The sequence below is a fragment of the Pseudophryne corroboree genome, unplaced genomic scaffold (assembly GCF_028390025.1).
Source record: "Pseudophryne corroboree isolate aPseCor3 unplaced genomic scaffold, aPseCor3.hap2 scaffold_237, whole genome shotgun sequence".
NCBI lineage: Eukaryota > Metazoa > Chordata > Amphibia > Anura > Myobatrachidae > Pseudophryne > Pseudophryne corroboree.
Genome location: NW_026969024.1, coordinates 516,497 through 543,104, shown reverse-complemented (window position 1 = coordinate 543,104; position 26,608 = coordinate 516,497). Strand labels below are relative to the sequence as shown.

General features: G+C 45.0%; 9 non-coding genes and 1 pseudogene across 9 annotated transcripts; 6 read left to right on the top strand and 4 right to left on the bottom strand.

Annotated features, from left to right (window-relative positions):
* Positions 1-412: 412 nt before the first annotated feature.
* LOC135010823 (U1 spliceosomal RNA) lies at positions 413-575 on the bottom strand. Its single transcript, XR_010210109.1, has one exon. It is a non-coding gene; the product is annotated as a U1 spliceosomal RNA (small nuclear RNA).
* Positions 576-727: 152 nt separating this feature from the next.
* Positions 728-891, bottom strand: LOC135010655 (U1 spliceosomal RNA). Its single transcript, XR_010209950.1, has one exon. It is a non-coding gene; the product is annotated as a U1 spliceosomal RNA (small nuclear RNA).
* Positions 892-1,562: 671 nt separating this feature from the next.
* On the bottom strand, positions 1,563-1,725 carry LOC135010798 (U1 spliceosomal RNA). The gene has a single exon (XR_010210085.1). It is a non-coding gene; the product is annotated as a U1 spliceosomal RNA (small nuclear RNA).
* Positions 1,726-1,869: 144 nt separating this feature from the next.
* Positions 1,870-1,985, top strand: LOC135010886 (U5 spliceosomal RNA). Its single transcript, XR_010210152.1, has one exon. It is a non-coding gene; the product is annotated as a U5 spliceosomal RNA (small nuclear RNA).
* Positions 1,986-2,255: 270 nt separating this feature from the next.
* On the top strand, positions 2,256-2,371 carry LOC135010888 (U5 spliceosomal RNA). Its single transcript, XR_010210154.1, has one exon. It is a non-coding gene; the product is annotated as a U5 spliceosomal RNA (small nuclear RNA).
* A 286-nt stretch (positions 2,372-2,657) lies between these two features.
* LOC135010931 (U5 spliceosomal RNA) lies at positions 2,658-2,773 on the top strand. The gene has a single exon (XR_010210197.1). It is a non-coding gene; the product is annotated as a U5 spliceosomal RNA (small nuclear RNA).
* A 274-nt stretch (positions 2,774-3,047) lies between these two features.
* Positions 3,048-3,163, top strand: LOC135010885 (U5 spliceosomal RNA). The gene has a single exon (XR_010210151.1). It is a non-coding gene; the product is annotated as a U5 spliceosomal RNA (small nuclear RNA).
* Positions 3,164-3,438: 275 nt separating this feature from the next.
* On the top strand, positions 3,439-3,554 carry LOC135010941 (U5 spliceosomal RNA). The gene has a single exon (XR_010210207.1). It is a non-coding gene; the product is annotated as a U5 spliceosomal RNA (small nuclear RNA).
* A 5,366-nt stretch (positions 3,555-8,920) lies between these two features.
* On the bottom strand, positions 8,921-8,994 carry TRNAN-AUU (transfer RNA asparagine (anticodon AUU)). The gene has a single exon. It is a non-coding gene; the product is annotated as a tRNA-Asn (tRNA).
* An 8,136-nt stretch (positions 8,995-17,130) lies between these two features.
* Positions 17,131-17,309, top strand: LOC135010871 (U1 spliceosomal RNA; annotated as a pseudogene).
* Positions 17,310-26,608: the final 9,299 nt, after the last annotated feature.

The window sequence follows — 26,608 nt, the reverse complement described above, 5'->3', positions numbered from 1 at the left end:
CAAGCAGTGGGTCAAAGTTGGCTTCAACCCTCGTCTGCATATGAAAAGAGAAAAGGGGCGTGCAGGGCATGGCGGCCTTTTGCGGCGCTTGGATGACCCCTAGTTCGCATTAAACACCTCCATTCTCCTTCGGTGTGGGGCTCATGTTGGCTATGCCCCAGCCCCTGAAGCATTCAAGCTGATTTCTTGCAGTAGCTGGGCACTGTAACAGCTCCAGAGCTGCTCTGTACGGCAAGTAAAAGGGTGTGGGCCCTGCAGCACTACCTGTAGTTTGCATTGTGTATTGGAAGGCACAAAGTAAGCAGACGGGAGAAGTAAGGATAGTGCGCAAGGCCATAGAATGGAGCGGCTTAAGAAAAGAGAAGTGGAAACAGACAGCAAACTAGGCTGGAGAGAGACCTGAGACAAAGAGATCTGAATTATACGAGAGCCGACCAGGGGAAACACAAATTATGCAGTCAAGTTTCCCACATTTGGGGAAATCGCAGGGGCAGCACATCCAGAGTGCAATGGGTGAGCCTTGCCCTGGGAGAAGCACCTTCATGATTATAGTATCTCACCTGGCAGGTAAGTAGAAGTTGGGCTAGAGCTGGGGAGGGTCGTTGCTCGGGCACACCCCTGTCAAGTGAAAGAGATCCAACTGAGGCAGCACAAGGGAACTCTCGAAAGAAGAACAAGGCTAGAGGAAGATCTGAGATAAAGAAATCTGATTTTTACCAGAGCTGACCAGAGGAAAGCACAAACACAGTCCCCCACTACCACAAATAATGCAGTCGAGTTTCCCACATTTGGGGAAATCACAGGGGTCAGCATACCCAGAATGCAATGAATGAACCTCACACTGGGAGAACAATCTTCATGACCATGGTATCGCCTATGCAAAATAAGTATGATTTGGGATAGGGCTGGGGAGGGCCGCTGCTCAGGCACATCTCTGTCAAGTAAAGGAGATTCAACTGAGGCAGCACAAGGGAACTCTCATCTGGGGACAACAACTGCAGGGAGAACACATATTTTCAGATGAACATGGGAGGGCAGAAGGCTGCCTAATACTGAAGCACCCCCAAACAACAAACCAAATGCAACAACTAGTGCAAGCATTCCTGGGGGAAGGCCTGCAGCAGATGGATTTGCATATGGTGATGTCATCCAAACAGTGGGTCAAAGTTGGCTTCAACCCTCGTCTGCATATGAAAAGAGACAAGGGGCGTGCAGGGCATGGCGGCCTTTTGCGGCGCTTGGATGACCCCTAGTTCGCATTACACACCTCCACCCTCCTTCGGTGTGGGGCTCATGTTGGCTATGCCCCAGCCCCTGAAGCATTCAAGCTGATTTCTTGCAGCAGCTGGGCACTGTAACTGCTCCAGAGACGCTCTGTAAGGCAAGTAAAAGGGTGTGGGCCCTGCAGCACTACCTGTAGTTTGCATTGTGCGTTGGAAGGCACGAAGTAAGCAGACGGGAGAAGTCAGGATAGTGCGCAAGGGCATAGAAGGGAGCGGCTCAAGAAAAGAGAAGTGGAAACAGACAGCAAACTAGGCTGGAGAGAGACCTGAGACAAAGAGATCTGAATTATACGAGAGCCGACCAGGGGAAACACAAATTATGCAGTCAAGTTTCCCACATTTGGGGAAATCGCAGAAGCAGCACACCCAGAGTGCAATGGGTGAGCCTTGCCCTGGGAGAAGCACCTTCATGATCATAGTATCTCACCTGGCAGGTAAGTAGGAGTTGGGCTAGAGCTGGGGAGGGTCGCTGCTCGAGCATCCCCCTGTCAAGTAAAGGAGATTCAACTGAGTCAGCACAAAGGAACTCTCATCTGGGGACAACAACTGCAGGGAGAACACATATTTTCAGATAAAAATCTTGGTCATGCTCTGGTTTCTCTTCAGAACGAACAAATCTTTCGCCTTTTACTAAAGATTTCCGTGGAGAGGAGCAAAACCGAGTTTTATCTCAATTTTTGCATGCCCCATCTTTTTGGGGTTTCTTTTATCGGTTTAAAGATAGAATGAGTGTGCTTTAATGTAAGCTCATTTGCATAGAAATGACAGTAAATGTTTGTTTCTTTTCAAACAGAACTTTCTTGACCATGCTACTTGATTGAAAGATCTGGGAGCACATGGAATACAGTACAAACCATGCTTATAGCAAGGAGAAGACAGGTGAGAAATCTGCTTTCTTTCAAATTGGGCGCTCACTTTGATCTGAATGAGGACTGCTGGCACGGCACTCAGGCGACAGGTGGAATCTTGGTCATGCTCTGGTTTCTCTTCAGAACGAACAAATCTTTCGCCTTTTACTAAAGATTTCTGTGGAGAGGAGCAAAACTGAGCTTTATCTCAATTTTTGCATGCCCCATATTATTGGGGTTTCTTTTATCAGATTAAAGACAGAACGAGTGTGCTTTCTTGTTAGCTTTAATGTAAGTTTATTTGCATAACAATGACAATAAATGTCTGTTTCTTTTCAAGCAGAACTTTCTTGACCATACTAATTGCTTGAAAGATCTGGGAGCACATGGAAAAGAGTACAAACCATGCTTATAGCAAGGGGAAGTCTGGTGAGAAATCTGCTTTCTTTCTTTCAAATTGGGTGCTCATTTTGAGCTGAATGAGGACTGCTGGCATGGCACTCAGGCGACAGGTGGAATCTTAGTCATGCTCTGGTTTCTCTTCAGAACGAACAAATCTATCGCCTTTTATTAAAGATTTCCGTGGAGAGGAGCAAAACTGAGTTTTATCTCAATTTTTGCATGCCCCATCTTATTGGGGTTTCTTTTATCAGTTTAAAGATAGAACGAGTGTGCTTTAATGTAAGCTCATTTGCATAGAAATGACAGTAAATGTTTGTTTCTTTTCAAACAGAACTTTCTTGACTATACTAATTGCTTGAAAGATCTGGGAGCACATGGAAAAGAGTACAAACCATGTTTATAGCAAGGGGAAGCCTGGTGAGAAATCTGCTTTCTTTCTTTCAAATTGGGTGCTCACTTTGAGCTGAATGAGGACTGCTGGCATGGCACTCAGGCGACAGGTAGAATCTTGGTCATGCTCTGGTTTCTCTTCAGAACGAACAAATCTTTCGCCTTTTACTAAAGATTTCCGTGGAGAGGAGCAAAACTGAGTTTTATCTCAATTTTTGCATGCCCCATCTTATTGGGGTTTTATTTTATCGGTTTAAAGATAGAACGAGTGTGCTTTAATGTAAGCTCATTTGCATAGAAATGACAGTAAATGTTTGTTTCTTTTCAAACAGAACTTTCTTGACCACACTAATTGTTTGAAAGATCTGGGAGCACATGGAAAAGAGTACAAACCATGTTTATAGCAAGGGGAAGCCTGGTGAGAAATCTGCTTTCTTTCATTCAAATTGGGTGCTCACTTTGAGCTGAATGAGAACTGCTGGCATAGCACTCAGGCGACAGGTGGAATCTTGGTCATGCTCTGGTTTCTCTTCAGAACTAACAAATATTTCGCCTTTTATTAAAGATTTCCGTGGAGAGGAGCAAAACTGAGTTTTATCTCAATTTTTGCATGCCCCATATTATTGGGGTTTCTTTTATCAGTTTAAAGACAGAACGAGTGTGCTTTCTTGTTAGCTTTAATGTAAGTTTATTTGCATAACAATGACAGTAAATGTTTGTTTCTTTTCAAACAGAACTTTCTTGACCATGCTACTTGCTTGAAAGATCTGGGAGCACATGGAAAACAGTACAAACCATGCAGTATCACAAGAGCCTTTATTTGATCTTTCATGAAGATAGAGCAGAATTGAGGACACGTCAACAATTTCTGCCAAAGGTGGTTCATCTTTCCACATGGTGTCTTTGGCCACTGACACCTTCGTTGAGTCAAAGTCTCTGGCTGTGGTCAGAACTTTGAAAATTTATGTCACCAGAACGGTTCAGATTAGGAAAACAGAGGCTCTGTTTGTCCTGTATGCTCCCAACAGGATTGGGTGTCCTGCTTCCATGCAGACCATTATGCGCTGGATCTGTGGTAAGATTCAGCATGCTCATTCCACGGCAGGATTGCCGTTACTGAATTAGGTGAAGACCCATTCTACTAGAAAGGTGGGTTCATCCTGGGCAGCTGGTCGGGGAGTCTCGGCATTGCAACTTTGTAGAGCAGCTATTTAGTAAACACTTTTGCTAAGTTTTACAAGTTTGATACCTTGGCTGATGATAACCTCAAGTTGGGTCATTCGGTGCTGCAGAGTCGTACGCACTCTCCCACCCGTTCAAGAGCTTTGGTATAACCCCATGGTTCTTAATGTGACCCCAGCATCCTCTAGGTCGTATGAGAAAATAGGATTTTAATACCTACCGGTAAATCCTTTTCTCTTAGTACGTAGAGGATGCTGGGCACCCGTCCCAGTCCATACTGTGTCTGCAGTTATTACTTGTGGTTATACACATGTTGTGTTACGGTTCTGGTCAGCTTTTTGCTGCAATTGTTCATGCCGTTGGCTTGTGTTCTGTTGAATGCCACGTTCTGCGGCATGCTTAAGGTGTGAGCTGGTAAGATGCTCACCTTAGTTTAACAATAAATCCTTTCCTCGAAATGTCCGTCTCCCTGGGCACAGTTCCTATAACTGGATTCTGGAGGAGGGGCAAAGAGGGAGGAGCCAGTTCACACCCTTTGAAAGTCTTAAAGTGCCCATGTCTCTTGCGGATCCCGTCTATACCCCATGGTTCTTAATGTGACCCCAGCATCCTCTATGGACTAAGAAAAAAGGATGCCCTTGTGTACTATCCTGACTTCTCCTCCCGTCTGCTTACTTTGTGCCTTCCAACGCACAATGCGAACTACAGGTGGTGCTGCAGGGCCCACACCCTTTTACTTGCCTTACAGAGCAGCTCTGGAGCTGTTACAGTGCCCAGCTGTTGCAAGAAATCAGCATGAATGCTTCAGGGGATGGGGCATGGCCAACATGAGCCCCACACCAAAGAAGGGTGGGGGTGTTTAATGCGAACTAGGGGTCATCCAAGCACTGCAAAAGGCCGCCATGCCCTGCATGCCCCTTTTCTCTTTTTATATGCAGATGAGGGTTCCAGCCAACTTTGGCCCACTGCTTGGATGACATCACCGTATGCAAATCCGTCTGCTGCAGACCTTCCCCCAGGAATGCTTGTACTAGTTGTTGGATATGGTTTGATATTTGATGGTGCTTAAGTATTAGGCAGCCTTCCGCCCTCCCATGTTCATCTGAAAAGATGTGGTCTCCCTGCAGTTGTTGTCCCCAGACGAGAGTTCCCTTGTGCTTCCTCAGTTGAATCTCCTTAACTTGACGGGGGAGGGGCTGCCCGAGCTGCCACCCTCCCCAGCCCTATCCCAACTCATACTTATTTTACATATTAGATCTCTTGATCATGAAGATTGTTCTCACAGGGTGAGGTTCATCCATTATATTTTAAAATAGGAAGGTACAAATTACATATTTGAATTGCATCTATGTGCTGGATTCAAATGCCCCCCCCCCCCCTTCCTTTCTCAATTGTGCCCGTCAGCAGCTATTCTTAGGTTGCTGCCAATGGGTGTGACACATTAATTTCTTCTGTGGGGTACACTGGACTCCACAAGGATTCACATTGGGGTGTAGAGTAGGATCTTGATCTGAGGCACCAACCGGCTCAAAGCTTTTGACTGTTCCCAAGATGCTCAGCGCATCCTCCTCTATAACCCCGCTTCCATGAACAGGGAGCTCAGTTTGTAGTTGGTGCCTTCAGTAGCAGGCCACTTAACAGGGGCCTGCCTCAGGCAGCCTATTCTTAGCTATTAATTTTGACAAGAAAAGAAGAACTTGTTTTATGATAATCTACAAGGGCTGCAGCAGGCTAGGTCTAATAGACATCTTTACTGCAGCTTCATCACTCCCAGCGGCGCTGTATACTCCCGTGCCCTGGTTGCTGGGTCACTGCAGCGGAGGCTCCGGTTTCTTCCTAAGGTCAGTCACACACACACACCGCCCTTCCGGATCACGAGGCCGCTGATAAAGGGGAGCGTGGCCGTAGGGGGTGGGCCGTGTGCGCACTGGGGTGGACACTGATTACTGGGCAGCCGCTCCACTAGCCACCAGGTACAGTTAAGGAGCACAGGTCTGGGGGTTTTTCTCCTATATTAACCCAATTTTGTACTGCCCGCAGCGCATTGTGATAGGTAATAGGGCCTGATTCAGGTTGGATTGCAATCACAATAAGCGATCCAACTGCAAAAATTGCTAAGAGCATATGCATGTGCCTGCATGCGATCGCCTCTGCCTGTCAATCGGGGCAGGGGGGGAGAGTGGGGTCAGCAACACTCCATTTCCAAGTCAGGGATGGAGCAGTGCGGGGGCAAGGCTTCAAAATGGGGTCTGCAATGGAGGAGACACAGGGGGCGTGGTCACAGCGGCTGTATGACATCACATTCAGCCGCTGTGATCACAAAAATGGTGGCGGCTTCCTGCGCGCACATACAGTCTGCACCAGCAGGAGGCTACACCATTGTTTATGATCACGCTGAACTGCAGTGCGACTGCAATTACAGCATGGTCAAGAAGGGAGGTGTCATACTGGGTGGCCATGCCCTGTCACTGTGCAGGAGCCAGCACCGCTTACACACTAGTCCCCGGGTGCAGCCCCCAACCCCCGGGACACCCGGAGCAACAAAATGTAGATTCAGGCCACCAGGCCACGCCCCTACCTATGAAATCATGCCTCCTTTTTACCATTGCGCTGCTTATTTGCACGCACTGCATTACAATCTCCCTCGCCACCTCTCTGGGTGTCACCAGTGATAGTGACACCTCTGCCATGCTTGTAGCAGCTGGTCCAAAGATCTATGCCTCAAGCCCTGAGTGTTTGCCCTTGTGACTTGTTGATCATGATAGCGAAGCAGATGCTTACAGAAAACTGCAGGGGCTTAGATTGAAAATAAAAAAAATTGATGGGTATAAGGTAGAGAGGAGCGGGTTCGGTTCTCCGAGAACCGAATTCCCCACGAACTCCACGTTGTTTACACTGGTCGGAGGCAGGCTCGGTTGTTCCCGCCTGACTCGGAAAACCTGAACAAGGGAAAATGTCATCATCCCGCTGTCGGATTCTCGCGAGATTCGGATATTATATATAGAGCTGCGCGTTGCCGCCATTTTTACTCGTGCATTGAAGAGAGAGCGGAGAGGACGTGGCTATGTTCTCTCAGTGGAAATCTCAATATCAGTGCTCAGTATCAGTGGTTACTTATTGCTGCTCAGTAATACTAGTAGTGTGTCTCTCCTGCTCAGTGTCAGTTCTCAGTAGTATCCTCATCAGTGCTCAGTATCACTGCTCATTGTCTTGTGCTGCATTGTGGTGCTCAGCATACTACAGTACATTACTAATAGTCCAGTGCTGCATCTTGCTGCTCAGTGTCAGTTCTAGTATCCTCATCAGTGCTCACTATCACTGCTCATTGCATTGTGGTGTTCTGTATACTACAGTAATATAGTAACATATAGTAACATAGTTTTTGAGGTTGAATAGAGGCAAATTGCCCATCGTGTTCAACCTGTTTTAAGTTGTGATGATTCTACATACTTGCTGAATAATGTTTTATGACTAGTTAGCTACTATAACTCATGTTACCCCCGGATTAACCTTGTTGATATTTTAAGTATTATAACCTTGGATAGCTTTTTCATTCAGAAATGTATCCATTCCTTTTTTAAATCCAATTACAGAGTCCGCCATTACCACCTTCCCTGGCAGGGAATTCCACATCCTGATTGCCCTAACAGTTAAGAACCCTTTCCTCCATTGCGTTCTGAACTTTCCTCCAGTCGCAGCGCGTGACCACGTGTTCTTTTAATAAATAATTCCTCTGATAACTCTTTGTTATGTATCTTTACATATTTGAAGATATTAATAATATCTCCTCTTAGGCACCTCTTTTCTAGTGTATACATATTCAGCCTAGTAAGTCTTTCCTTATAGTCCAGTACTTTTAGGCCTTTAATCAATTTAGTCTTCAGGATCTCTCGGACTTCCATGAGCAGCAGAGTAGTGCAATGGAAGGATGCTAGGCCCATAACCCAGAGGTCGATTGATCGAAACTATCCTCTGCTATGTGCATTTTTTTTTTATAATTAAAGTAATCAAAAACTGGGATTGATATTTTGGCTCTTTTATTTTTACTTAAAGTACAATAACTTTTATCATTTTAATTTGTTTTAATAGTATATTGACAGCATTGTTTTCTTTAAAAAATGCACTTAATTTTCTTTACCCTATTACTGAAATGGTAATTGACAAAAACAAACTACATTGTCACCAGAAGAGCAATGCAAAATGTACAAGTGATATATTAAAATCATCTTCCATCTTGAATTTCAATGATGCATTGGGACAACAATTTTGTGAGAAACATCTTCACCCATAAAGAAAGATTTTCTTAATTCCTTACCTGTGTGCTGATTAGATATTACCTTGTTTTCACATTAAACAGACTTCCACATGAGAAAGCAGCAAGGATGCAGTAACGTTTATGTTTCCTGGTGTCAACCTGTATTATTTCAGTAGACATTGAAATGAGGATGCATCTTGCTGCCTTTCCAATGTAGCAAGTTTAATTCAGTAATAGGTGAAAAAACATTCCTACAAAGGTGTTAATCAGAGACTTGGCTTTGTGGACACTTTTCAGAGAGCAAATTTGTTAGCATAAAAATAAAGTCAGAAAATGAAGAGCTGTTTAATCACTCAATTGGACTTTTCTGCCAGCATAATTTTTTTTTCTCTGCAACCCACTGCTAAATTGTGCTTCCTAGCTGTTTTTTATAAAATCACTTAATCAAATCTAACTCTGATTACATCAGAGAAGGCCAGGTACCCTACATCATAAGAGGGGGTTTGAAATTTTGACTTGTCTACTTAAAGATCACCAAAATCTGATCACAAGGTCAATTACATCCCTGGGTGGGATTGAACCACCAACCTTTTGGTTAATAGCCAAACATGCTAACCGATTGCACCACAGAGACACCTCGTAAAAGTTTATTCTGACAAAGGCTAATAAGCATCAATCTAGAACGTTTCCTAGAAAAACTTTAAAAAGTCAATAATCTGGAGAGTTTTTGTAAGAAACACATTGCTACTTTCCCATGATGAGTGAGTGCTTCAGGATCTCTTGCACTTACATAAGCAGCAGAGTACTGCAACGGAAGCATGCTGGGCCCATAACCCAGAGGTAGGCAGATTGAAACTATCTTCTGCTATATGCATTGTTTTTTGTTAATTAAAGTAATCCAAAACTGGGATTGATATTTTGGCTCTTTTATTTTTACTTAAAGTACAATAACTTTTACCATTTTAATTTGTTTTAATAGTATATTGACAGTATTGTTTTCTTTCAAAAATCCACTTAATTTTCTTTACCCTATTATTAAAATGGTAATTGACAAAAACAAACTACATTGTCACCAGAAGAGCAGTACAAAATGTACAAGTGATATATTAAAATCATCTTTCCACTTGAATTTCAATGATGCTTTGGTGCAACAATTTTTTGAGAAACATCTTCACCCATAAAGAAAGATTTTCTTAATTCCTTACCTGTGTGCTGATTAGATATCACCTTGTTTTCACATTAAACAGACTTCCCCATGAGGAAGCAGCAAGGATGCAGTGACGTTTATGTTTCCTGGTGTCAACCTGTATTATTTCAGTAGACATTGAAATGAGGATGCATCTTGCTGCCTTTCCAATGAAGCAAGTTTAATTCAGTAATAGGTGAAAAACCATTCCTACAAAGGTGTTAATCAGAGACTTGGCTTTGTGGACACTTTTCAGAGAGCAAATTTGTTAGCATAAACATAAAATCAGAAAATGAAGAGCTGTTTAATCACTCAATTGGACTTTTCTGCCAGCATAATTTTTTTTCTCTGCAACCCACTGCTAAATTGTGCTTCCTAGCTGTTTTTTATAAAATCACTTAATCAAATCTAACTCTGATTACATCAGAGAAGGCCAGGTACCCTACACCATAAGAGGGGGTTTGAAATTTTGACTTGTCTACTTAAAGATCACCAAAATCTGATTACAAGGTCAAATACATCCCTGGGTGGGATTGAACCACCAACCTTTTGGTTAAAAGCCAAACATGCTAACCGATTGCGCCACATAGACACCTTGCAAAAGTAGATACTGACAAAGGCTAATAAGCATTCATCTAGAACGTTTCCTAGAAAAACTTTAAAAAGTCAATAATCTGGAGAATTTTTGTAAGAAACACATTGGTACTTTCCCATGATGAGTGAGTGCTTCAGGATCTCTTTCACTTACATGGGCTATTAACCAAAAGGTTGGTGGTTCAATCCCACCCAGGGATGTAATTGACCTTGTGATCAGATTTTGGTGATCTTTAAGTAGACAAGTCAAAATTTCAAACCCCCTCTTATGGTGTAGGGTACCTGGCCTTCTCTGACATAATCAGAGTTAGATTTAATTAAGTGATTTTATAAAAAACAGCTAGGAAGCACAATTTAGCAGTGGGTTGCAGAGAAAAAAATAACATTTTAAACCTACCGGTAAAATTTTTTTCTCGTAGTCCGTAGAGGATGATGGGGACTCCGTAAGGACCATGGGGGATAGACGGGCTCCGCAGCAGACATGGGCACTTTAAGAAAGACTTTAGATCTGGGTGTGCACTGGCTCCTCCCTCTATGCCCCTCCTCCATACCTCAGTTAGAGAAACTGTGCCCAGAGGAGACGGACAGTACGAGGAAAGGATTTTTGTTAATCCAAGGTCAAGATTCATACCAGCCACACCAATCACACCGTATAACTTGTGATATACTACCCAGTTAACAGTATGAAAACAACATAGCATCAGTCCAAGACCGATGAAAACTAACATATAACCCTTATGTAAGCAATAACTATATACAAGTCTTGCAGAAGTAGTCCGCACTTGGGACGGGCACCCAGCATCCTCTACGGACTACGAGAAAAAGATTTACCGGTAGGTTTAAAATCTTATTTTCTCTTACGTCCTAGAGGATGCTGGGGACTCCGTAAGGACCATGGGGATTATACCAAAGCTCCCAAACGGGCTCCTGCGGATGACTCTGCAGCACCGATTGAGCAAACAGGAGGTCCTCCTCAGCCAGGGTATCAAACTTATAGAACTTTGCAAAGGTGTTTGAACCCGACCAAGTAGCAGCTCGGCACAGCTGTAGTGCCGAGACCCCTCGGGCAGCTGCCCAAGAAGAGCCCACCTTCCTAGTGGAATGGGCCTTGACTGAATTAGGCAACGGCAATCCCGCCATAGAATGCGCCTGCTGAATCGTGTTACAGATCCAGAGAGCAATAGTCTGCTTTGAAGCAGGGGTGCCAATCTTGTTGGCTGCATACAGGACAAACAGTGCTTCTGTTTTTCTGACTCTAGCCGTTCTGGCCACGTAAATTTTCAAAGCCCTGACCACATCAAGGGACTCGGAATCCTCCAAGTCACGCGTAGCCACAGGCATCACGATAGGTTGGTTCATATGAAAGGATGAGTCCACTTTTAGCAGGAATTGAGGACGGGTCTGCAATTCCGCTCTATCCATATGGAAAACCAGATAGGGGATTTTATGTGATAAAGCTGCTAATTCCGACACTCGCCTAGCGGAAGCCAAGGCTAATAACATGACCACCTTCCAAGTGAGATATTTAAACTCCACCATTTTAAGTGGTTCAAACCATAACCTTAACACCACGTTAAGGTCCCAAGGGACCACCGGAGGTACAAAAGGAGGCTGAATATGCAGTACTCCCTTCACAAAAGTTTGTACTTACTTCAGGAAGAGAGGCCAATTCCTTTTGAAAGAAAATGGATAAGGCCAAAATCTGAACCTTAATAGAGCCTAATTTTAGGCCCAAATTCACTCCAGTTTGTAGGAAGTGAAGGAAGTGGCCCAGGTGGAATTCTTCCGTATGAGCATTCCTGGCCTCACACCAAGAAACATATTTTCGCCATATACAGTGATAATGTTTAGATGTCACGTCCTTCCTAGCCTTTATTAGCGTAGGAATGACCTCATCTGGAATACCCTTTTCCGCTAGGATCCGGCGTTCAACCGCCATGCCGTCAAACGCAGCCGCGGTAAGTCTTGGAACAGACAGGGCCCCTGTTGCAACAGGTCCTGTCTTAGAGGAAGTGGCCACGGATCTTCTGTGAGCATTTCCTGCAGATCTGGATACCAGGTCCTTCGCGGCCAATCTGAAACAATGAGAATTGTTCTTACTCCTCTTTTTCTTACTATTATCAACACCTTGGGTATGAGAGGTAGAGGAGGAAATACATAGACCGACCGGAACACCCACGGTGTCACTAGGGCGTCTACAGCTACTGCCTGAGGGTCTCTTGACCTGGTGCAATACCTCTGTAGCTTTTTGTTGAGGCGGGACGCCATCATGTCTATCTGGAACAGTCCCCACCGACTTGCAATCTGTGCGAAGACTTCCTGATGGAGTCCCCACTCTCCTGGATGTAGGTTGTGTCTGCTGAGGAAGTCTGCTTCCCAGTTGTCCACTCCCGGAATGAACACTGCTGACAGTGCGCTTACATGATTCTCCGCCCAGCGAAGAATTCTGGTGGCTTCCGCCATCGCCACTCTGCTCCTTGTGCCGCCTTGGCGGTTTACATGAACTACTGCGGTGACGTTGTCTGACTGGATCAGAACTGGTTGGTCGCGAAGTAAGGTCTCCACTTGACATAGGGCGTTGTATATGGCCCTTAGCTCCAGGATGTTGATGTGAAGACAAGTCTCCTGACTTGACCAAAGACCTTGGAAATTTCTTCCCTGTGTGGCTGCTCCCCAACCTCGGAGGCTCGCGTTCGTGGTCACCAGGATCCAGTCCTGAATGCCGAACCTGCGGCCCTCTAGAAGGTGAGCACTCTGCAGCCACCACAGGAGAGATACCCTGGCCCTGGGGGACAGGGTGATCAACTGATGAATCTGTAGATGTGACCCGGACCACTTGTCCAGTAGGTCCCATTGCAAGATCCTCACATAGAACCTGCCGAAGGGAATGGCCTCGTATGATGCCACCATCATTCCCAGGACTCGAGTGCAGTGATGCACTGACACCTGTTTTGGTTTCAATAGGTTCCTGACCAGAGTCATGAGTTCCTGGGCCTTTTCTATCGGAAGATAAACCCTTTTCTGGTCCGTATCCAGAATAATGCCCAAGCAAAGTCAGACGAGTCGTAGGAACCAACTGCGACTTCGGGATATTGAGAATCCAGCCGTGTTGCTGTAACACCTTCAGTGAAAGTTATACGCTGTTCAGCAACTGCTCTCTTGATCTCGCTTTTATGAGGAGATCGTTCAAGTACGGGATAATTGTGACACCTTGCTTTCGCAGGAGCACCATAATTTCCATCATTACCTTGGTGAAAATTCTTGGAGAAAATTCTGGAGAGACCAAACGGCAACGTCTGAAATTGGTAATGACAATACTGTACCGCAAATCTTAGGTACGCCTGATGAGGTGGATAAATGAGTACATGAAGGTATGCATCCTTTATGTCCAGAGATATCATAAAATCCCCCCCTTCTAGGCTGGCGATGACCGCTCTTAGCGATTCCATCTTGAACTTGAACCTTTTCAAGTATAGGTTCAGGGATTTTAAATTTAATATGGGTCTGACCAAACCGTCCGGTTTTGGGACTACAAACAGGGTCGAATAATTTCCCTTTCCTTGTTGAAGCAGGGGAACCTTGACCACCACCTGTTGAAGATACAATTTGTGAATTGCATTTAACACTATCTCCCTTTCCTGGGGAGAAGATGGTAGGGCCGATTTGAAAAACCGGCGAGGAGGCACCTCTTCGAATTTCAGCTTGTAACCCTGAGAAACAATTTCTATTGCCTAGGGATCCACCTGCGAATGAACCCAGATGTGGCTGAAAACTCGAAGACGTGCCCCCAACTGGGCGGACTCCTTTAGCGGAGCCCCAGCGTCATGCAGTGGATTTTGTAGAGGCCGGGGAGGACTTCTGTTCCTGGGAACTAGCTGTGTTGTGCAGCTTCTTCCCTCTGCCCTTACCTCTGGCAAGAAACGACGCACCTCGTACTTTCTTGTTTCTCTGTGATCGAAAGGACTGCATTTGATAATGTGGTGCTTTCTTAGGCTGTGAGGGAATATAAGGCAAAAAATTTGATTTACCAGCTGTAGCTGTGGAGACTAGGTCCGAGAGACCTTCCCCAAACAATTCCTCACCCCTGTAAGGTAAAACCTCCATATGCCTTTTTGAGTCGGCATCACCTGTCCATTGCCGGGTCCATAGGACTCATCTAGCAGAAATCGACATAGCGTTTATTCTAGAACCCAGTAGACTAATGTCACTTTGAGCATCTCTCATATATAGGACAGCATCTTTTATATGCCCTATGGTCAATAACATAGCATCCTTATCTAGGGTCTCAATCTCTGCTGATAAGGTATCTGTCCATGCTGCCACCGCGCTACAACCCCGGCCGACGCAATTGCCGGTCTGAGTAAGGTACCAGAATGTGTGTAAATGGACTTTAGGGTAACCTCCTGCTTGCGGTCAGCAGGGTCCCTGATGGTAGCCGTATCCTGGGATGGCAGCGCTACCTTTTTGGATAAGCGTGTCAATGCTTTATCCACCCTAGGGGAGGATTCCCACCGTATCCTGTCCATTGGCGGGAAAGGATACGCCATAAGAATCCTTTTGGGAATCTACAGCTTTTTGTCTGGAGATTCCCAAGCTTTTTCACATAATTCGTTCAACTCATGTGAGGGGGGAAAGGTTATCTCAGGTTTCTTTCCCTTATACATGTGTACCCTCGTGTCAGGGACAGGGGACTCTGTGATGTGCAAAACATCTTTTAGTGCAATAATCATATATCGAATACATTTAGCCAATTTTGGCTGTAACTTTGCATCATAGTAGTCGACACTGGAGTCAGAATCCGTGTCGGTATCTGTGTCAACTATTTGGGATAGTGGGCGCTTTTGAGACCCGAAGGTCCCTGCGACATAGGGACAGGCATGGGTTGACTCCCTGACTGTTCCCTAGCTTCAGCTTTGTCTAATCTCTTGTGTAATAAGTTTACATTAGCACTTAAAACATTCCACATATCCATCCAGTCAGGTGTCGGCGTTGTCGATGGAGACACCACATTAATTTGCTCCTGCTCCTCTCTAGGAGAGCCTTCTACCTCAGACATGTCGACACACGTGTACCGACACACCATACACTCAGGGAATCCTCTTATCTGAGGACAGTTCCCCAACAAGGCCCTTTGGAGAGACAGAGAGAGAGAGTATGCCAGCACACACCCCAGCGCTATATGACCCAGGAAAAAAACACAATAATTTTATGTTTACCCAGTAGCGCTGTATTTCCATATATATATGCGCCTAATTATGTGCCCCCCTCTTCTTTAAGACCCTCTTTCTACCGTGGTATAAGCAGGGGAGAGTCCGTGGAGCTTCCCCTCAGCGGTGCCGTGGAGAAAATGGCGCTGGTGAGTGCTGAGGGAGAAGCCCCACCCCCTCAGCGACGGGCTTCTGTCCCGCTCAAATATAGTAAAAAAATGGCGGGGGCTCTTATATATATATATACAGTGCCTAGCTGCATATATATTTAATTTGCCAAAGAGAGGTCTATATTGCTGCCCAGGGCGTCCCCCCTGCGCCCTTCACCCTTACACTGACTGCCGTGTGAGAGGTGTATGGGAGCAATGGAGCACAGCTTTACTGCTGTGCGTAACCTCAGTGAAGATCATGAAGTCTTCCGCCGCCTCTGAAGTCTTCTTTTCTTCTCATACTCACCCGGCTTCTATCTTCCGGCTCTGCGAGGGGGACGGCGGCGCGGCGCTGGGACGGACGGCGAGGGTGAGACCTGCGTACCGATCCCTCTGGAGCTAATGCTGTACAGTAGCCTAAGAAGCAGAGCCTATCAACTCACAGAAGTAGGTGTGCATCTCTCCCCTCCGCCCCTCGATGCAGAGAGTCTGTTGCCAGCAGGCTCCCTGAAAATAAAAAAATCTAACAAATATACTTTCTGTCAGGAAACTCAGGAGAGCTCCCTGAAAAGCACCCAGTCTCCTCTGGGCACAGTAGTAAACTGAGGTCTGGAGGAGGGGCATAGAGGGAGGAGCCAGTGCACACCCAGATCTAAAGTCTTTCTTAAAGTGCCCATGTCTCCTGCGGAGCCCGTCTATCCCCCATGGTCCTTACGGAGTCCCCAGCATCCTCTAGGACGTAAGAGAAAAATTATGCTGGCAGAAAAATCCAATTGAGTGATTAAACAGCTCCAGAGCTGCTCTGTAAGGCAAGTAAAAGGGTGTGGGCCCTGCAGCACTACCTGTAGTTTGCATTGTGCATTGGAAGCCTAGTTTGCTGTCTGTTTCCACTTCTTTTTTCTTGAGCCCCTCCCGTCTATACCCTTGTGCACTATCCTGACTTCTCCTCCCGTCTGCTTACTTTGTGCCTTCCAAAGCACAATGCAAACTACAGGTAGTGCTGCAGGGCCCACACCCTTTTACTTGCCTTACAGAGCAGCTCTTGAGCTGTTACAGTGCCCAGCTGCTGCAAGAAATCAGCGTGAATGCTTCAGGGGCTGGGGCATGGCCAACATGAGCCCCACACCGAAGGAGGGTGGGGGTGTTTAATGCGAACTAGGGGTCTCGCACAATGCGAACTACAGGTAGTGCTGCAGGGCCCACACCCTTTTACTTGCCATACAGAGCAGCTCTGGAGCTGTTACAGTGCCCAGCTGCTGCAAGAAATGTGAACTAGGGGTCATCCAAGTGCCGCAAAAGGCCGCCATGCCCTGCACGCCCCTTTTCTCTTTTCATATGCAGACGAGGGTTGAAGCCAACTTTGACCCACTGCTTGGATGACATCGCCATATGCAAATCCATCTGCTGCAGGCCTTCCCCCAGGAATGCTTGCACTAGTTGTTGCATTTGGTTTGTTGTTTGGGGGTGCTTCAGTATTAGGCAGCCTTCTGCCCTCCCATGTTCATCTGAAAATATGTGTTCTCCCTGCAGTTGTTGTCCCCAGATGAGAGTTCCCTTGTGCTGCCTCAGTTGAATCTCCTTTACTTGACAGAGATGTGCCTGAGCAGAGGCCCTCCCCAGCCCTATCCCAAATCATACTTATTTTGCATAGGAGATACCATGGTCATGAAGACTGTTCTCCCAGGGAGCGGTTCATTCATTGCATTCTGGGTATGCTGACCCCTGTGATTTCCCCAAATGTGGGAAACTCGACTGCATTATTTAATGCGAACTAGGGGTCATCCAAGCACCGCAAAAGGCCGCCATGCCCTGCATACCCCTTTTCTCTTTTCATAAGCAGACGAGGTTTGAAGCCAACTTTGACCCACTGCTTGGATGACATCACTTGCTGCCTTTCCAATGAAGCAAGTTTAATTTAATAATAGGTGAAAAACCATCCCTACAAAGGTGTTAATCAGATACTTGGCTTTGTGGACACTTTTCAGAGCACAAATTTGTTAGCATAAAATAAAGCCAGAAAATGAAGAGCTGTTTAATCACTCAATTGGATTTTTCTGCCAGCATATTTCTTTTTCTCTGCAACCCACTGCTAAATTGTGCTTCCTAGCTGTTTTTATAAATTCACTGAATCAAATCTAACTCTGATTACATCAGAGAAGGCCAGGTACCCTACACCATAACAGGGGGTTTGAAATTTTGACTTGTCTACTTAAAGATCACCAAAATCTGATAACAAGGTCAATTAAGTCCCTGGGTGGGATTGAACCACCAACCTTTTGGTTAATAGCCTTACACACTAACTGATTGCGCCACAGCAACACTTTGCAAAAGTCCATACTGACAAAGGCTAATAAGCATTCATCTAGAACGATTCCTAGAAACATTTTAAAAAGTCAATAATGTGGAGAGTTTTTGTAAGATGTTTCTTCCATCAACCAATGAAGAAACACATTGGTACTTTCCCATGATGAGTGAGTGCTTCAGGATCTTTTGCACTTACATGTGCAGCAGAGTACTGTAATGGAAGTGCTGGGTCCATAATCCATAACCCAGAGGTAGGCAGATTGAAACTATCCTCTGCTATATGCATTTTTTTTTGTTAATTAAAGTAATCCAAAACTGGGATTGATATTTTTGCTCTTTTATTTTTACTTAAAGTACAATAACTTTTACCATTTTAATTTGTTTTAATAGTATATTGACAGTATTGTTTTCTTTCAAAAATCCAATTAATTTTCTTTACCCGATTATTAAAATGGTAATTGACAAAAACAAACTACATTGTCACCAGAAGAGCAATACAAAATGTACAAGTGATATATTAAAATCATCTTTCCAGCTTGAATTTCAATGATGCATTGGGGCAACGATTTTGTGAGAAACATCTTCACCCTTAAATAAAGATTTTCTTAATTCCTTACCTGTGTGCTAATTAGATATCACCTTGTTTTCACATTAAACAGACTTCCACATGAGAAAACAGCAAAGATGCAGTGGCGTTAATGTTTCCTGGTGTCAACCTGTATTATTTCCGTAGATATTGAAATGAGGATGCATCTTGCTGCCTTTCCAATGAAGCAAGTTTAATTTAGTAATAGGTGAAAAACCATCCCTACAAAGATGTTATCAGATACTTGGCTTTGTGGACACTTTTCAGATAACAAATTTGTTATCATAAAAATAAAGCCAGAAAATGAAGAGCTGTTTAATCACTCAATTGGATTTTTCTGCCAGCATTTTTCTTTTTCTCTGCAACCCACTGCTAAATTGTGCTTCCTAGCTGTTTTTTTTTATAAAATCACTTAATCAAATCTAACTCTGATTACATCAGAGAAGGCCAGGTACCCTACACCATAAGAGGGGGTTTGCAATTTTGACTTGTCTACTTAAATATCACCAAAATCTGATCACAAGGTCAATTACGTCCCTGGGTGGGATTGAACCACCAACCTTTTGATAAATAGCTGAACACACTAACCGATTGCGCCACAGAGACACTTTGCAAAAAGTACATACTGACAAAGACTAATAAGCATTCATCTAGAACGTTTCTTAGAAAAACTTTAAAAAGTCAATAATCTGGAGAGTTTTTGTAAGATGTTTCTTCCAGCAACCAATGAAGAAACACATTGGTACTTTCGCATGATGAGTGAGTGCTTCAGGATCTCTTGCACTTACATGTGCAGCAGAGTACTGCAATGGAAGCATGCTGGGCCCATAACCCAGAGGTAGGCAGATTGAAACTATCCTTTGCTATATGCATTATTTTTTTGTTCATTAAAGTAATCCAAAACTGGGATTGATATTTTAGCTTTTATTTTTACTTAAAGTACAATAACTTTTACCATTTTAATTTGTTTTAATAGTATATTGACAGTATTGTTTTCTTTCAAAAATCCAAGCCACTGCATCTTTGCTGTTTTCTCATATGGAAGTCTGTTTAATGTGAAAACAAGGTGATATCTAATTAGCACACAGGTAAGGAATTAAGAAAATCTTTATTTAAGGGTGAAGATGTTTCTCACAAAATCGTTGCCCCAATGCGTCATTGAAATTCAAGCTGGAAAGATGATTTTAATATATCACTTGTACATTTTGTATTGCTCTTCTGGTGACAATGTAGTTTGTTTTTGTCAATTACCATTTTAATAATCGGGTAAAGAAAATTAATTGGATTTTTGAAAGAAAACAATACTGTCAATATACTATTAAAACAAATTAAAATGGTAAAAGTTATTGTACTTTAAGTAAAACTAAAAGCTAAAATATCAATCCCAGTTTTGGATTACTTTAATGAACAAAAAAAAATGCATATAGCAAAGGATAGTTTCAATCTGCCTACCTCTGGGTTATGGGCCCAGCATGCTTCCAGTGCAGTACTCTGCTACACATGTAAGTGCAAGAGATCCTGAAGCACTCACTCATCATGCGAAAGTACCAATGTGTTTCTTCATTGGTTGCTGGAAGAAACATCTTACAAAAACTCTCCAGATTATTGACTTTTTAAAGTTTTTCTAGGAAACGTTCTAGATGAATGCTTATTAGTCTTTGTCAGTATGTACTTTTTGCAAAGTGTCTCTGTGGCGCAATCGGTTAGTGTGTTCAGCTATTAATCAAAAGGTTGGTGGTTTAATCCCACCCAGGGACGTAATTGACCTTGTGATCAGATTTTGGTGATATTTAAGTAGACAAGTCAAAATTGCAAACCCCCTCTTATGGTGTAGGGTACCTGGCCTTCTCTGATGTAATCAGAGTTAGATTTGATTAAGTGATTTTATAAAAAAACAGCTAGGAAGCACAATTTAGCAGTGGGTTGCAGAGAAAAAGAAAAATGCTGGCAGAAAAATCCAATTGAGTGATTAAACAGCTCTTCATTTTCTGGCTTTATTTTTATGATAACAAATTTGTTCTCTGAAAAGTGTCCACAAAGCCAAGTATCTGATTAACATCTTTGTAGGGATGGTTTTTCACCTATTACTAAATTAAACTTGCTTCATTGGAAAGGCAGCAAGATGCATCCTCATTTCAATATCTACGGAAATAATACAGGTTGACACCAGGAAACATTAACGCCACTGCATCTTTGCTGTTTTCTCATGTGGAAGTCTGTTTAATGTGAAAACAAGGTGATATCTAATTAGCACACAGGTAAGGAATTAAGAAAATCTTTATTTAAGGGTGAAGATGTTTCTCACAAAATCGTTGCCCCAATGCATCATTGAAATTCAAGCTGGAAAGATGATTTTAATATATCACTTGTACATTTTGTATTGCTCTTCTGGTGACAATGTAGTTTGTTTTTGTCAATTACCATTTTAATAATCGGGTAAAGAAAATTAATTGGATTTTTGAAAGAAAACAATACTGTCAATATACTATTAAAACAAATTAAAATGGTAAAAGTTATTGTACTTTAAGTAAAAATAAAAGAGCAAAAATGTCAATCCCAGTTTTGGATTACTTTAATTAACAAAAAAAATGCATATAGCAGAGGATAGTTTCAATCTGCCTACCTCTGGGTTATGGACCCAGCATGCTTCCATTACAGTACTCTGCTGCACATGTAAGTGCAAGAGATCCTGAAGCACTCACTCATCATGGGAAAGTACCAATGTGTTTCTTCATTGGTTGATGGAAGAAACATCTTACAAAAACTCTCCAGATTATTGACTATTTAAAGTTTTTATAGGAAACGTTCTAGATGAATGCTTATTAGCCTTTGTCAGTATGTACTTTTGAAAAGTATCGCTGTGGCGCAATCAGTTAGTGTGTACGGCAATTAACCAAAAGGTTGGTGGTTCAATCCCACCCAGGGACGTAATTGACCTTGTTATCAGATTTTGTTGATCTTTAAGTAGACAAGTCAAAATTTCAAAAACCCCTGTTATGGTGTAGGGTACCTGGCCTTCTCTGATGTAATCAGAGTTAGATTTGATTCAGTGATTTTATAAAAACAGCTAGGAAGCACAATTTAGCAGTGGGTTGCAGAGAAAAAGAAATATGCTGGCAAAAAAATCCAATTGAGTGATTAAACAGCTCTTCATTTTCTGGCTTTATTTTTATGCTAACAAATTTGTTCTCTGAAAAGTGTCCACAAAGCCAAGTATCTGATTAACATCTTTGTAGGGATGGTTTTTCACCTATTACTAAATTAAACTTGCTTAATTGGAAAGGCAGCAAGATGCATCCTCATTTCAATATCTACTGAAATAATACAGGTTGACACCAGGAAACATCAACGCCACTGCATCCTTGCTGCTTTCTCATGTGGAAGTCTGTTTAATGTGAAATCAAGGAGATATCTAATTAGCACACAGGTAAGGAATTAAGAAAATCTTTATTTAAGGGTGAAGATGTTTCTCACAAAATCGTTGCCCCAATGCATCATTGAAATTCAAGCTGGAAAGATGATTTTAATATATCACTTGTACATTTTGTATTGCTCTTCTGGTGACAATGTAGTTTGCTTTTGTCAATTACCATTTTAATAATCGGGTAAAGAAAATTAATTGGATTTTTGAAAGAAAACAATACTGTCAATATACTATTAAAACAAATTAAAATGGTAAAAGTTATTGTACTTTAAGTAAAAATAAAAGAGCAAAAATATCAATCCCAGTTTTGGATTACTTTAATTAACAAAAAAAAATGCATATAGCAGAGGATAGTTTCAATCTGCCTACCTCTGGGTTATGGACCCAGCATGCTTCCATTACAGTACTCTGCTGCACATGTAAGTGCAAGAGATCCTGAAGCACTCACTCATCATGGGAAAGTACCAATGTGTTTCTTCATTGGTTGATGGAAGAAACATCTTACAAAAACTCTCCACATTATTGACTTTTTAAAATGTTTCTAGGAATCGTTCTAGATGAATGCTTATTAGCCTTTGTCAGTAACTACTTTTGCAAAGTGTCGCTGTGGCGCAATCAGTTAGTGTGTAAGGCTATTAACCAAAAGGTTGGTGGTTCAATTCCACCCAGGGACTTAATTGACCTTGTTATCAGATTTTGGTGATCTTTAAGTAGACAAGTCAAAATTTCAAACCCCCTGTTATGGTGTAGGGTACCTGGCCTTCTCTGATGTAATCAGAGTTAGATTTGATTCAGTGATTTTATAAAAACAGCTAGGAAGCACAATTTAGCAGTGGGTTGCAGAGAAAAAGAAATATGCTGGCAGAAAAATCCAATTGAGTGATTAAACAGCTCTTCATTTTCTGGCTTTATTTTTATGCTAACTAATTTGTTCTCTGAAAAGTGTCCACAAAGCCAAGTATCTGATTAACATCTTTGTAGGGATGGTTTTTCACCTATTACTAAATTAAACTTGCTTCATTGGAAAGGCAGCAAGATGCATCCTCATTTCAATATCTACGGAAATAATACAGGTTGACACCAGGAAACATTAACGCCACTGCATCTTTGCTGTTTTCTCATGTGGAAGTCTGTTTAATGTGAAAACAAGGTGATATCTAATTAGCACACAGGTAAGGAATTAAGAAAATCTTTATTTAAGGGTGAAGATGTTTCTCACAAAATCGTTGCCCCAATGCATCATTGAAATTCAAGCTGGAAAGATGATTTTAATATATCACTTGTACATTTTGTATTGCTCTTCTGGTGACAATGTAGTTTGTTTTTGTCAATTACCATTTTAATAATCGGGTAAAGAAAATTAAGTGGATTTTTGAAAGAAAACAATACTGTCAATTATAAGGGCACGGTCGTGCCCTTATATTAAGGCTGAATCGAACAAACGGAATTCTCCCATAGGGAACTTCTGAGATGGGGGCATGGTGTTTGAGGGGCTACACCTCAAAACTGATTGGACGTACTGAGCTGAAATTTGGCATGGACGCGTAGAATCGTCACCCGCTGCTGCAGGACAAATTTCAGGGCAAAATAATAAAAAATGAGGAATTGGGAGTAAGCTAAAGTTCCAACTGTCAGTTTTTTTCTGCCACTCCCTCTGTGGCTTTTTGACAACGTTTTCCCATAGAGTGAATGAAGATTTTTTTGGGAAGGCATAACTCAGGATAGAGGACGAATTAAGACTTGGGGTTTGTTTTACTAGATAGAGTATGCCCCAGTGTAGTGCCTTTTGGGGTTGTGGTTTTTCAGAAAGTTATAGGGTTTTTTTAATTAAGAGAAATATGCCCCATTATAGAGATAGGGCATTTCAATTTGTTGCGCCTGCGCAGTGACCGCCAGCAGGGGGTGTACAGAGAGTAGCTCTGGCAGTTGGGCACGAGGAGACAGAGCGGGAAGGAGTCACGTGGAGCTGCAGGAGGACAGCCAGCGGTTCCCGGCGTGTGAGTTCATTGAGGTCCATGAAGCGGGAGGAGATCGTAGCACTGGGTGAGTTCTGTCAGGCAGCCCACCGCTGTGTACCCAGCTTCCACTTCTCCCCCGCGTGTCCGGCCACCCTCCCCTCCCGCCCGCCCGGCCACCCTCCCCTCCCGCCCGCCCGCCCGCTCGCTCGCCCGCCCGCTCGCCCGCTGTGTGCCCGGCCGCCCGCCGGACCTTCCCTGGTGGCTGCCTGTGTCTCCTCCCCGCGTCAGTGGTGCGGCTGGCAGTAGGAGGCGCCTCGGGCAGCTGTGTCCGGCCACTCCTCCCTCCTCCTCCTCCCGCTGTGTCCGGCCCTCCCTCCCTGCAGTATGCGGTATTTATCAAGGTCTCTATGGTCACCAGTCACCCCCCCCTCCCCCTCTTGCCCTCCCTGCTGTGTGTCCGTCTCCCTCCCCCCCCCCTGCTGTGTGTCCGTCGCCCCCCCCCCTTGCCCTCCCTGCTGTGTGTCCCCCCCCCTCCTCCCTGCAGTGTGTTCCCCCCCGCGCCCTCCCTGCTGTGTGTCCGGCCACCCTCCCCTCCTCCCGCTGTGTCCGGCCACCCTCCCCTCCTCCCGCTGTGTCCGGCCACCCTCCCCTCCTCCCGCTGTGTCCGGCCCCCCCCCCTCCCGCTGTGTCCGGCCACCCCCCCCTCTCGCTGTGTCCGTCCACCCCCCCCTCCCGCTATGTCCGGCCACCCCCCCCTCCCGCTGTGTCCGGCCACCCCCCCTCCTCCCGCTGTGTCCGGCCACCCCCCCTCCTCCCGCTGTGTCCGGCCACCCCCTCCTCCCGCTGTGTCCGGCCACCCCCCCTCCTCCCGCTGTGTCCGGCCACCCCCCCTCCTCCTCTCTGCTGTGTGTCCGTTCTCCCCCCGCCCTCCCTACTGTGTGTCCGTCCCCCCCCCGCCCTCCCTGCTGTCCGTCCCCCCCGCCCTCCCTGCAGCGCCTGACACACGCACACGCAGCGCCTGACACACACGCACACACGCAGCACCTGACACACACACACAGACGCAGCACCTGACACTCACACGGACCTGACACACACGCACACACTCACACGCAGCGCCTTACACACACAGACACGCAGCGCCTGACACACACAGACACGCAACGCCTGACACACACACACTCACGCACCTGACACACACACTCACGCACCTGACACACACACACACACTCACGCACCTGACACACACACACTCACGCACCTGACACACGCACACTCACGCACCTGACACACGCACACGGCACGCAGCACCTGACACACACACACAGCACCTGACACACACACACGCAGCACCTGACACACAGACATGCAGCGCCTGACACACACACGCAGACACGCAGCACCTGACACACACACACACACACGCAGCACCTGACACACACACGCAGACACGCAGCACCTGACACACACACGCAGACACGCAGCACCTGACACACACACGCAGACACGCAGCACCTGACACACACACGCAGACACGCAGCACCTGACACAGACACGCAGCACCTGACACACACACACATACGCAGCACCTGACACACACACACACACAGCACCTGACACACACACACACACACACGCAGCACCTGACACAGACATGCAGCACCTGACACACACGCAGACATGCAGCACCTGACACACACATGCAGCACCTGACAGACACACACACACACATGCAGCACCTGACACACCCACACACACAGACATGCAGCACCTGACACACCCACACACACACGCAGCACCTGACACACATACATACATACATGTGGCATTTAACGCACACACGCACAGCACCTGACACACAATCATATACACTCAGAGCACCTAACACACACATACACTCGCAGCACCTCACACACACTCGTATACACACGCAGCACCTGCCACTCACACATATATACACATGTAGCACCTGCCACTCCCACATACATGAACAGCACCTAACACACACATATATACATGCAGCACCTGACACACACATACACGTGCAGCACCTGACAGTCACACACATACAGATGCGACACAAACACATACACGCTCAACACCTGACACCCACGTGGCAGCTGACGCATACAAATGCAGCACCTGAGATACACGCATATACACGTGCAGCACCTGAGACACACACATACACGTACAGCACCTGACACACACACATGTATGTACACGCGCGGCTCCAGGCACACACATACGTACGTACACACGCGGAATTTAACACACACACACACATACACGTGCGGCACCTGACACACATGTACGAACACGCGCGGCTCCTGACACACACACACACACACGCGTGGCTCCTGACACACACACACACATGTACGAACACGCGCGGCTCCTGACACACACACGTATGTACGTATACGCACGGCACCTGACACTTACACGTATGTACGTATACGCACGGCTCCTGACACCCACACGCATGTACACGCGCGGCTCCTGGCACACACACACACGTACGTACACGCGCGGCACCTGACACACGCCTGTACGTACACACATGCACAGCACCTGACATACACACATGTAGGTACGCGCCACCTGACACACACACACACGTACACGCACGACACTTGACACACACGTACGTACACGCACGGCACTGACACATATGTACGGGCACGGCACCTGACACTCACGTACATACTAGTGATGAGTGGGTTCGGTTCGTCGGAATCCGAACCCCCCGAACTTCACCCATTTTACACGGGTCCGAGGCAGGTTCGAACCTTCCCGCCTTGCTCGGCTAGCCCGAGCGCGCACGAACGTCATCATCC